The following is a 9612-nucleotide window of genomic DNA, read 5'->3' as shown; positions in this document are numbered from 1 at the left end:
AAGTGAAGTGTGAGGTGTCTCATTTGTAATGGAGAAAGGCAAATCTGTAAAAGGCAAAAGTATGAGTATGTAATATAAAAGCTAGGGAGAGAGAAAGTATCTATTGCTCTAAGGTCCAAACCATTTGGTTTGTTTTAATTTCTTGTCTAGTTTTTCAATTCAAGTCATTTACTTTATTGTTCTTCATTTTCTTTTATTTATATCTTGTTATTTTACTTTGTTTGATTTCAATCTTCAATCTTATCTTGTTGTTCTTATTTCAATCTTTAATAAATACGTATTTTAATGTTTTTATGTCATTTCAATACTAACAACTTGAGTTTTCATGTTTTCATTAGCTTAAACTAAACAATCTATACCAAGAGTCTACCTTTCTTCTTCACAACTCCCACACTTAAACTCCAAACAATTTAGGATGAACCTCACTTCTTACAAACTCTTTGAAGTTACCACCACTAACTAAAACTTCAAATGGCACTGCCGTCATGGATTGGAGGAGTAAGAGTGTTTGGTTGAGAATCTAAGGAGGAAGCACCATTCTCATCTTTCTATTTCTATTTTTTTTTAATTTTTTATCATTTTATTTTGTTGTTTTTCAGTACTGATTTACTTTCTTGCAATTAGGGTTCGGGACCAACAAGCTGTAGAGGAGCTGAAGACAAAGCTGAAAGATGACCAAACTTCACTGGAGCTAGCGGGCGACCGCGAGCTAGTTAGGGGGCGACCGCCCAGTCACCTCCAGGCACAAAGGTCCAATTTTTTGGTAGCTCAGTTGGTTTTTGATGAATAATTGAACACTGAGCCCGAATTTTGTAATAGAGTTGGACAAATTAGTGGAACTTGTTTGTAATAATTAGAAATAAAAATAAAAATGAAAAAATATATGGAAAAGTTGGTTTTTGATTGATTTACGTGGATAAACTAACATGAGTTAAACTTGGTTTAAGTTATATACTTACCAAGGGATTAGAGTTTTAATTGCCTTGGGAAGTTCAAGTGTGTGAGGCAAGTTATGGATCATAGCTCACACACTATGAATCAACTTGGTAATCAACACTCTAAGTTCATCTAACTCTAGTTAATCTAGCTTATTGATAAACACCCAAAACTGTAATACTAAACCCCGTAGAGACATAGTATTTTGGTTAATTATGTGTTTAATAATCATGAAATAATTATATTTTCGCACTTTTACAGGTTTTTGCAGTTAACGTGAATATGATGATAAAACCTGCATCAAAGTATGAGAATACTGTGCATACTTGAAGTCTTCCCACTCAGCCCAGTGAAGCCCAACAAAGCCTGACTAGAGCCGAAGATTCCATAGGGACAAAACCAGTGCAGAACGAGACCATGTGTAAAGAAGCAGCAAACTTCCGAAGCTTACATCTTTAAAACCTGGACTCCGATTTTAGCAAGTGAACTGTCAGAACGACCAGGGCAACGAGCTCTACGCAAAGACAGAAATTTGTAAAAACGCCAAAATCCAGGCTGCCACTGGACATAGCATGTGGACCCACTCTGCGGGCCCACAAGAAATAATGAGTCATCATGCATAGACAAGTGGCAAGTGATGGACACTTTTGTGACACCTTGCAAAAAAAGAAAAGACAAAACAATAAATGCATGACTAGATTGTTGATTAGAAAAGGGTGAAAAACAGTTTGGATGTTTTGAAAAGAAAAAGACAAACTTTGTGAAAAAAAAAATTTGGATGTTTTGAAAAAGGAAAAGACAAACTTATAATAAATGGGGGGAAGGCTTCACGTGAGAGAGGGGGGGGGGGGGGGGGGGTATATATTTTGGATGTTGGAGAAAAGAGAGGGATCTCTTCTTGCATTCCATTTTGTGTTTACATTCCATGTATAATATTTTCCTTTCTTTGAAGCTTTTGTATTAGGTTGGTACAGGAAGTCTTGAACTTCAAATAAAATCTATTTTCTTCAAGTTAAATTTCCAATTCTTCCTTTACTTCTTTTCACCTTTTCATTTCATACATGCAAGACATAAAATCCATCCAAGGACCATGAGCTAAAACCCTCCCAAAGGGAGGTTAATGATGATCTTTCATGTGAGGATCGATCGCGCATTTTAGTAGTCCGAATCACTACTAGGGAAATAGGTTTTGATTATACATCCGGTCCCAAAATGATCGAAGTCGACCAAGTTTGGAGTGCCGATACTCCGGTCTGTCGTCGCGGCGACCCCAGTTAACACTAGGTCGGTCGTCGCGAGACCCTATGGTAGTCGTTAGCCTTCTGGTTTGCCCAGCTGGTGTATAATTAAACCAGGAGTTGAAGTGATATTCCAGAGATGGAATGTTAATTCAACTCCTCAGGCTAGTAAGATGAATGAGTACATCTTACTAGGGATCGATACTCGATGCCGTTTCGGGTTTGTCTATGAACTCGAGACTAATTAGAGCTTTAGTGATAAAGTACTCTAAAAATTTGTAACTAACCTTGCATGATTATGATTAACCCTTTTCCTGTATCTCTCTATCTAGTTTACTAAGAAATTAATCCTTGTAATGTTACGTTAATTTGCATTCCAAGTTTTAATTGAGCAATCTAAGAAATAACCTAAAATCCTACTCACTAATTTCCTTGAAGTTGTAATTCAGTTGTGAACCTTGCCTAGTCCTAAGGTTTGGACGATCCCTTACTCGATCTATGCTACCAACCCATGTGAGTAAGGTAACTTGACTAGTCGGACGTTTTACGGACTTTGGACTCAAAAGAATAAAACCTTAAAACCACTGATTATCACTTATCAATCTAAAACTAGTTAATTAATCTAATAGATGAGTATAGTATTAGTTAGTTTAATTTTAAGCTTGGGCCCTTTAAAGCAAAGTTGTATAAATTATCAAAAACCCAACTTGTGGGTGGGCTTTTTAAGTGAGCCTTTATTGTAACTTAAAACAGGGTAAAGCTCGAAAGGTTGGGCCTGATTCTCATATCACACGCCAACCGACGTCGCCTTCTCCTCTAGCAGCATGTAAGCATGGCTTGAGAGGTAAATTCTAAACCTCCTCGAAGCCCAAGTAAGAGGATATCTTGTATGTTCAAGCATGCTTACATGATTGTTTGAAATTTACTTTCCTCACTGCAATTTACATTCGCGCATAAGGCTGAACCCGAGCCACATAATAACCATTGGGAAGTCATTACCCAATGCAGGTAAATTGGAAGTTGCTTGATTCTTGAAAGTCCTAGACCAAAAAAAAATTAATTAATATCAATCAACTAGAGCCCAAAGTAGTCACGCTACTCCAGAAAAGGACAAAAATATTGCCACGAGGATTTAGAGTAATCAGTTACCAAATTACGGTAGACCAACTACCTTCCTCACTCCCCTACTATTCTGAGACGTGTAGTAGATCCATCCTAGTCTCGCGCCCAATTGTTCCCTTGAACAGGGAATAGTAAATTATAGACCAAAACAAATATTTTCAAAACAAAATCCAAAAAAATGAATTTCTACTGTTTGTGCATCATCAATGATTGAGCATTCATGTCCTATCAATATACATCATAACCATCATGGAATTACAATGCAAACCCAGAACCTTGTTCTTTTTGCCACAATCTTTATCACTGGTTATCCTGATAAGAGCCCAAAACTGTAGTTTTAACCCCTTAACAATCGTACTTTTAGACCAATTATGTGAATAATAAGTAAGAGTTAATACTGATTACGTGTTTTTATGCATTTCAGGCTTCAAAGTCCATTATGTGCAGAAATGTGCCACTTTAGCGAGATAAAGGAGCAAAGGTCGGTTGCTAAGGAGTTCTATGATTAAAGGCCAATTTTCAAGAAGACAAAGCCTCTGTAAAGCCCGGTCAAAAGATGAAAAGTCAAAGTCCACGCGGGCAGAAATAGTGCACAAAGTCAGCAGAACGTTCGAAGACCATATCCTTGGACTCAGACCTCGGAATTGGGCCTACCTTACGTCAAAACCACCGGCTTGGAAAGAGCTTTTCAATGGTCTAAGCCTTGACCCAATCAGAGGAGCAGAAGTGGACAAAACGTTTGTCGAAGCCAATTGCAGCTGAAAACCCCATTTTGGACTAAATAAATTCGGTTTTGGGCCCGATTTTCCGGCCCAAAATATGGCTCCAAGCCCATGCACGATTTTTGGATCTAAAAGTATAAAAACAAAAGCTTGACTCTTTATTAATGGTAGATAGTTAGGTTAGAAAATAAATTAGGTTAGGATAAGAAAAGTAGCCATTAAACCTTAGTTCTAGATCTAGTTTTAGATTAATTAATTAGTTTTTATTCTTGCCTTAAATTCAGTATTAAATTATTGTTATTGCTATTCATTAGATAAATAAAGTTAATTAGTTCTCCATAATCTAGTTTCATTTTCATTTATTTATTAGCTTAAATCCTTAGATTTACTTATTTGTCATTATTAGTTTAATTCAATTATTGCATGAGTAGTTTCGAATTGAGTTTAAACAAGTAAAGTTCAAATCTTTATATTATGTCTTGTTTAGATTCCATGAGAAATGATAGTCTTATGATTCTCGGCTAAACCTCCATTAGAGGGGTTGAAAAATCTTGATGAAGCTTGATTTCGATTAAGCGTAGAATAGTCGTAATTTCCCATTCAACTCTAGAAGTAATTAGTCCACCATGAGAATGGGGTTGAATACTTCACATGCTAGATGTTAGTTGGTAGAGATTACCATGAACACTAGGGATTAGGAAGAACCAATTGTTTCCGCGTAGCGATTCAATTCGGATTCTGACGATTCGTCGTTAGTAAATTAAGTCGAGTTAAGGTGGATTCAAATCCCCATAATTCCTTATCATTGAATCATTTTAGTTCATACCACGTTATTTGAATTATCGCGTCTTGTTAGTATAAATTGAATCCGTAGTATAATCGTAGAATAGAAATTTCACATAACACATTACTCTCACCATTGTTCTTTGTATTTGTTCAATTGAATTTGTTTAAGTCTTGAGAGTTAAGAGTGGAGCGATTCCGTACTCTATATATTGCATGAATATACATGTGAGAGTAGGAAATAAATTATTGATACCGTAAGAATAAGGTTAGAGTAAATCTAATTGAGTTTTACGGGTTATCAAATGGGCGCTGCCATCTTAATCTCGTTCAAGACAATAATTCAATTGATTGAATCAAGGGGCAATCCCCATTCTCTACCCACCCACCCTTTTAATTTTTTCATTCTTATTTCTTGAATTTTTGAACTATTCCTTTGTTTAGGCATAGGGGCTGCGGATTCACGGAGGAAAACACTACAGTAAAGGTATTTGTAAATTTCTAAAAATTCTAAAAAATTACAGGTGTAATCCTTAATGTGTTATTGATTTACTGTAATTTTTTCAGAAATTTGCTAATTGTTTTACCTTGTGAACAAATACGATCTTTACAGTGCCGCATTTCAGTTTTCAAACCGTGTGTTCTTGGAAAAACTGTCGAGTAAGGTTACTTAGGCAGTTCTAAAAATTCTATAATTTTTACAGGAGTATCTATCCTACGTCAGGAGCTTTCAGTAAAAATTTGAAGAGTTTTTTAATTGTTTTGACCTCCTAAATAGTAGAGTGTTTCTAGTGTGTTTCTGCAGTTTTGCAAACACTTAATTTCTGGAACACCAGCTCATAATGAGAGTTTTTAGAACTTCAATTGCTCTTAAATTTTTACAGAAATAAGTAGGATCTGTCAGGAGTCTCCAGTAAAAATTTGGCAATTTTTGGTTTTGTTTTGATGGGTTAATCATTCGGTTGTTTGTATTTTGTCCGAAAACTATTTTGCAAACTTTGCAGGGAAGTAGAGAGACTTTCATAGCTCCAATTGATCTGAAATTTTACAGACTACTTGATAGGCGTCTTAGAAAATTACTGTAAAAATTTCAAATTTTTTGGAGTACGTTAAAATGCCTAAAACTTAAAAATTGACCTGAGCGCACCTGCGCCCAAACGCATGGAACTTCGAGTGTCTTGAGCGCACCTGCGCCCAAACAGAGCGCGACTGCACCCTAAACTGCTGAATTTGCTCGATTTCCTCAGGTTTGTTCCAAATTTTCATTTCTTCAAGTCATTCAGTGTTTATAACATCATACAAACACTGAGATCGCGTATACAAGACGCTATTCGTAAGCGAAGCAAAGAGGCATTCAGTACTCCTTCTTTCCTCCTTGTTTCTTACGTCGGAGGAGTTTTAATTCTAGTATAATCGGACTTGTTTTCTTAAAACGAAATACCACACGCCTATCTAGAAATGTATGCTTAGAGTTGTGGTTGCATATTAATTGCCCTATAATATATTTGAAAAACCAATATGGCATATCAATATGTAGACCAACAATCATATGATAATTATGCAAACCCTTCACCATGTTCATCTTTGTGGTAGTCGACCATTGGGGTTCTCAATGCCCATCATATCAAGAGCAATCATGTAATTATTATGAAAACCCTTTACCATGTTCATGTTGTGGTAGTCCCGATCATTGGGCTTCCGAATGCCCATCATATCAAGAGCAATCTTGTAATTATTATGGGAACCCTTCACTATGTTCATGTTGTGGTAGTCGACCATTGGGCTTCTCAATGCCCATCATATCAAGAGTCCGAACCTACTATAGGATATAATAATAATTATGAGCCTCAATTTTCAAATTTTTATAGTGACTCATACAATCAAGAGTTTTCTAGTCATCAAACTATTCATGTAATTCCACCAATAACAATCAACCCGACCATTCAAAAATTTTAACCTAACCCATCACAATGCGATATCACCCGAGTCACTCAAACGCCAATAACTATGACTATCAAACACCATACCAACCGGACCCACACCACCAAGCTTCCCTCGCCTAACAACATTCGATGAAATAATGGCCCAAAACAAAATAATACTTCGGGAAATAAACCGGAACCTAAAGATACTAGGTTCACCCACATGAACATTTCTACCATGCCGGAGATCGACACTATTCCCATAACTAAACCCGGTCAACCTAGTTCACACCTACCCTACATTTCATGAACCATTACCTTTAGAAGACCCTCCCATTAACCATGATATTAACTCCACACCCCACCTAGATGAGGAAATTCTTGTAGGCGACTCTTTAGGACTAGTTTGGATGACCACTCAAACTTGAGCGATGTCTCGAGGAACTTCCAGCGATCCACCGACGATGAATATAATGATGACACTTTAGAAGATATTTATAAAGGTGTGATGAAGGAATAATTTGATAACTATTGGCATTCTCGTAATATGGACCCTCTGTTGAGCATGTCCGGGCGCTTTGAGTTTGCTAACCGCACTCGGCTGGATGATGTCTCGACACATTCGAATGAGGCCATTGAGGATACTTGTAGTGTTTTAGAGGAAGAGGGTGAGGACATGGAGATTAACAATTCAAATCTAAGGCATGAACAAGTTAATGTGCAAGAAAACGAGGAAGTTACATCTTTAGAGCAATGTGAATCTCAATTCAGGTTTGGCGGTGAGGAAATAACAAGGAAAGAAATAGAGGAAAATCTTAAAGATAAAGCCACGAACCACAACCTTGTGGATTCAGCTAAGCCAGATGTAGAGTTCTTAAGAGCATGTGAGGATCCACCACCCGATGAACCACCATCCACCTGAGTTACCACCTCCTATAATCCAACCATCTACCACAACTAAGCCATCCATTCACCCACCATTTAAAGGGAACCTCGATTTTGCCCTTGAGCCAATTGCCTCAGAGACCATCTATAATTTTTTCAACCCTCACAGTGAAGAGTGTTTGCCTAGCACACAATCCCATGAGTACACCATTCCGGTAATTGAGAGGCAAGCTCTGACCGAGTGTAGTGAGAAACCTAGTTTGTCTTATTTTTCCTCATCTGAGCTTCATGAAAGACATCAGGATCCACACTTCATTCCCTTCTCACCTAAAGTATCGCTAATTCATCTTTTTGGTCATTCCAACTATTTAAAACAATTACAACATGATGGTTTGCATATGTTCTTTGATAGGATGCATAAGTTTTCATTCCTTCGCTTACATGTTTGCTTCCAATTATACAACATTATTACGTTTGGGGTGCATTTAGTATCATGTTTTTATAGCTAGACCCCAACTCTTTCGACTATTTGTTTATAGTTGACCACGCATCATCCACTTTGTGCCACCCCAGTTTCATGCTTGTTTGGGGGTGTGTAATGCGATCTAGGGAATCGGCGTAAAATGACCCCACATTAAGTCTCGGGAATCGACTTTAAAAGACCCATCGTTTTAAAACAATTTTTTACAAACCTGTTTTCAAAAATTTGTTTGGGGGTGGGGTGTTTGGTTTTTCCATTCTTGATCACTCAAATTCCTATTCTTACCCCCACCTCGCTCCCTTGAAGAGTAGCTAGATTTCTTCTTGTTTGTTGTTTTGATGTTGTTTTTTATTATTTTTAGTAGATAGGATGTTATGTTGTTAAATTCCGTAGTTAACTTTAAATTTGGTAGTTAAATGTTGTTTGAATTTCAATTTTAATATAATGTAGTTCTTTTCAAATTGTGCATAGATTTTATTGTTAATCCCACCTTCCCGAATTGTTTGGGGGTGGTATTATTTATTCTATCATGATTTGTAGAAGATCCTCCATTTTAGAGTATGTTTTGGAGTGAAGGTTGAGAATATTTTCGTAATTGGCATACCTATAATTAGATGTGGTGGTAGGATGAAATCTAAGAGAGTTTAGAAGTTACTAGTCTAAATCCAGTATAAAAGATATTAGGGTTGTTATAGAATCAAGAATATGAGTTGTTTCCGTTTCCGGTTTTGGAAATTTCTGTTTCCGGCAATTGCCTTAAAACGTTTTGGAAATTTCCCGATTCGTTTGTGGAAACCTAACCCTATATAAACTTCATTCATTCTCCACACACACACATCTCTCACATCCATCCCTCATTTTTCACTCCCAATTTTCGCTTAATTTTCCTTCGCACTTCGGCACTACGGCACCTCGAGTGCACCTGCGCCCTAATTTGTCGCGGAAATTCTACCCGAAAGCACCTCCGCCCCAAGTTGAGCGACTTCGCTACCAAAACACTGTAAATCCAAAAACACCCGAGCGCACCTACGCCCAGAACTCAGTAGACGCGAAATTTCCGATTTTTTGCGTGGGTTGTTCCAGGATAGTTGCAGCTATTCCAGAGAGTAGTTTTGTGATGACATCCCCGCGTATCATACCGGAACAGTCTTTCGAAGACTTGTTCCAAAGTGACACCTATGGTGCTTGGTTTCGCGAAGTAATCATACAAGCAGGATGGCAATCTTTAATGGTAAGTTTTGATGAACTTTACTCCCCTGCACTTGCCTCGTATTTTTATAACCATTGTACATTCTTTTATCGGATGGAGTGTTCTCCATCAACATTGATGACGAAACAATGGAGATAACTAAGTCCCTGTTGGCTTTTGTTATTGAGATTCCTATGCCTACTAAGATTCAAGACCCATGGGGCTACATAGTTGATAGTTTCTCTGCCTACAACTATGAGCTTTTACATGAGAATTATGGGTCTGGCATTTTCCGTGTAGAGGACCAAGGGACATATAACGTAGCCCTTGGTAG

This window comes from Coptis chinensis, chromosome 5 (genome assembly GCF_015680905.1).
Source record: "Coptis chinensis isolate HL-2020 chromosome 5, ASM1568090v1, whole genome shotgun sequence".
Lineage (NCBI taxonomy): Eukaryota > Viridiplantae > Streptophyta > Magnoliopsida > Ranunculales > Ranunculaceae > Coptis > Coptis chinensis.
The sequence above is the reverse complement of the archived record's forward strand: the minus strand, read 5'-3'. Positions refer to the sequence as shown.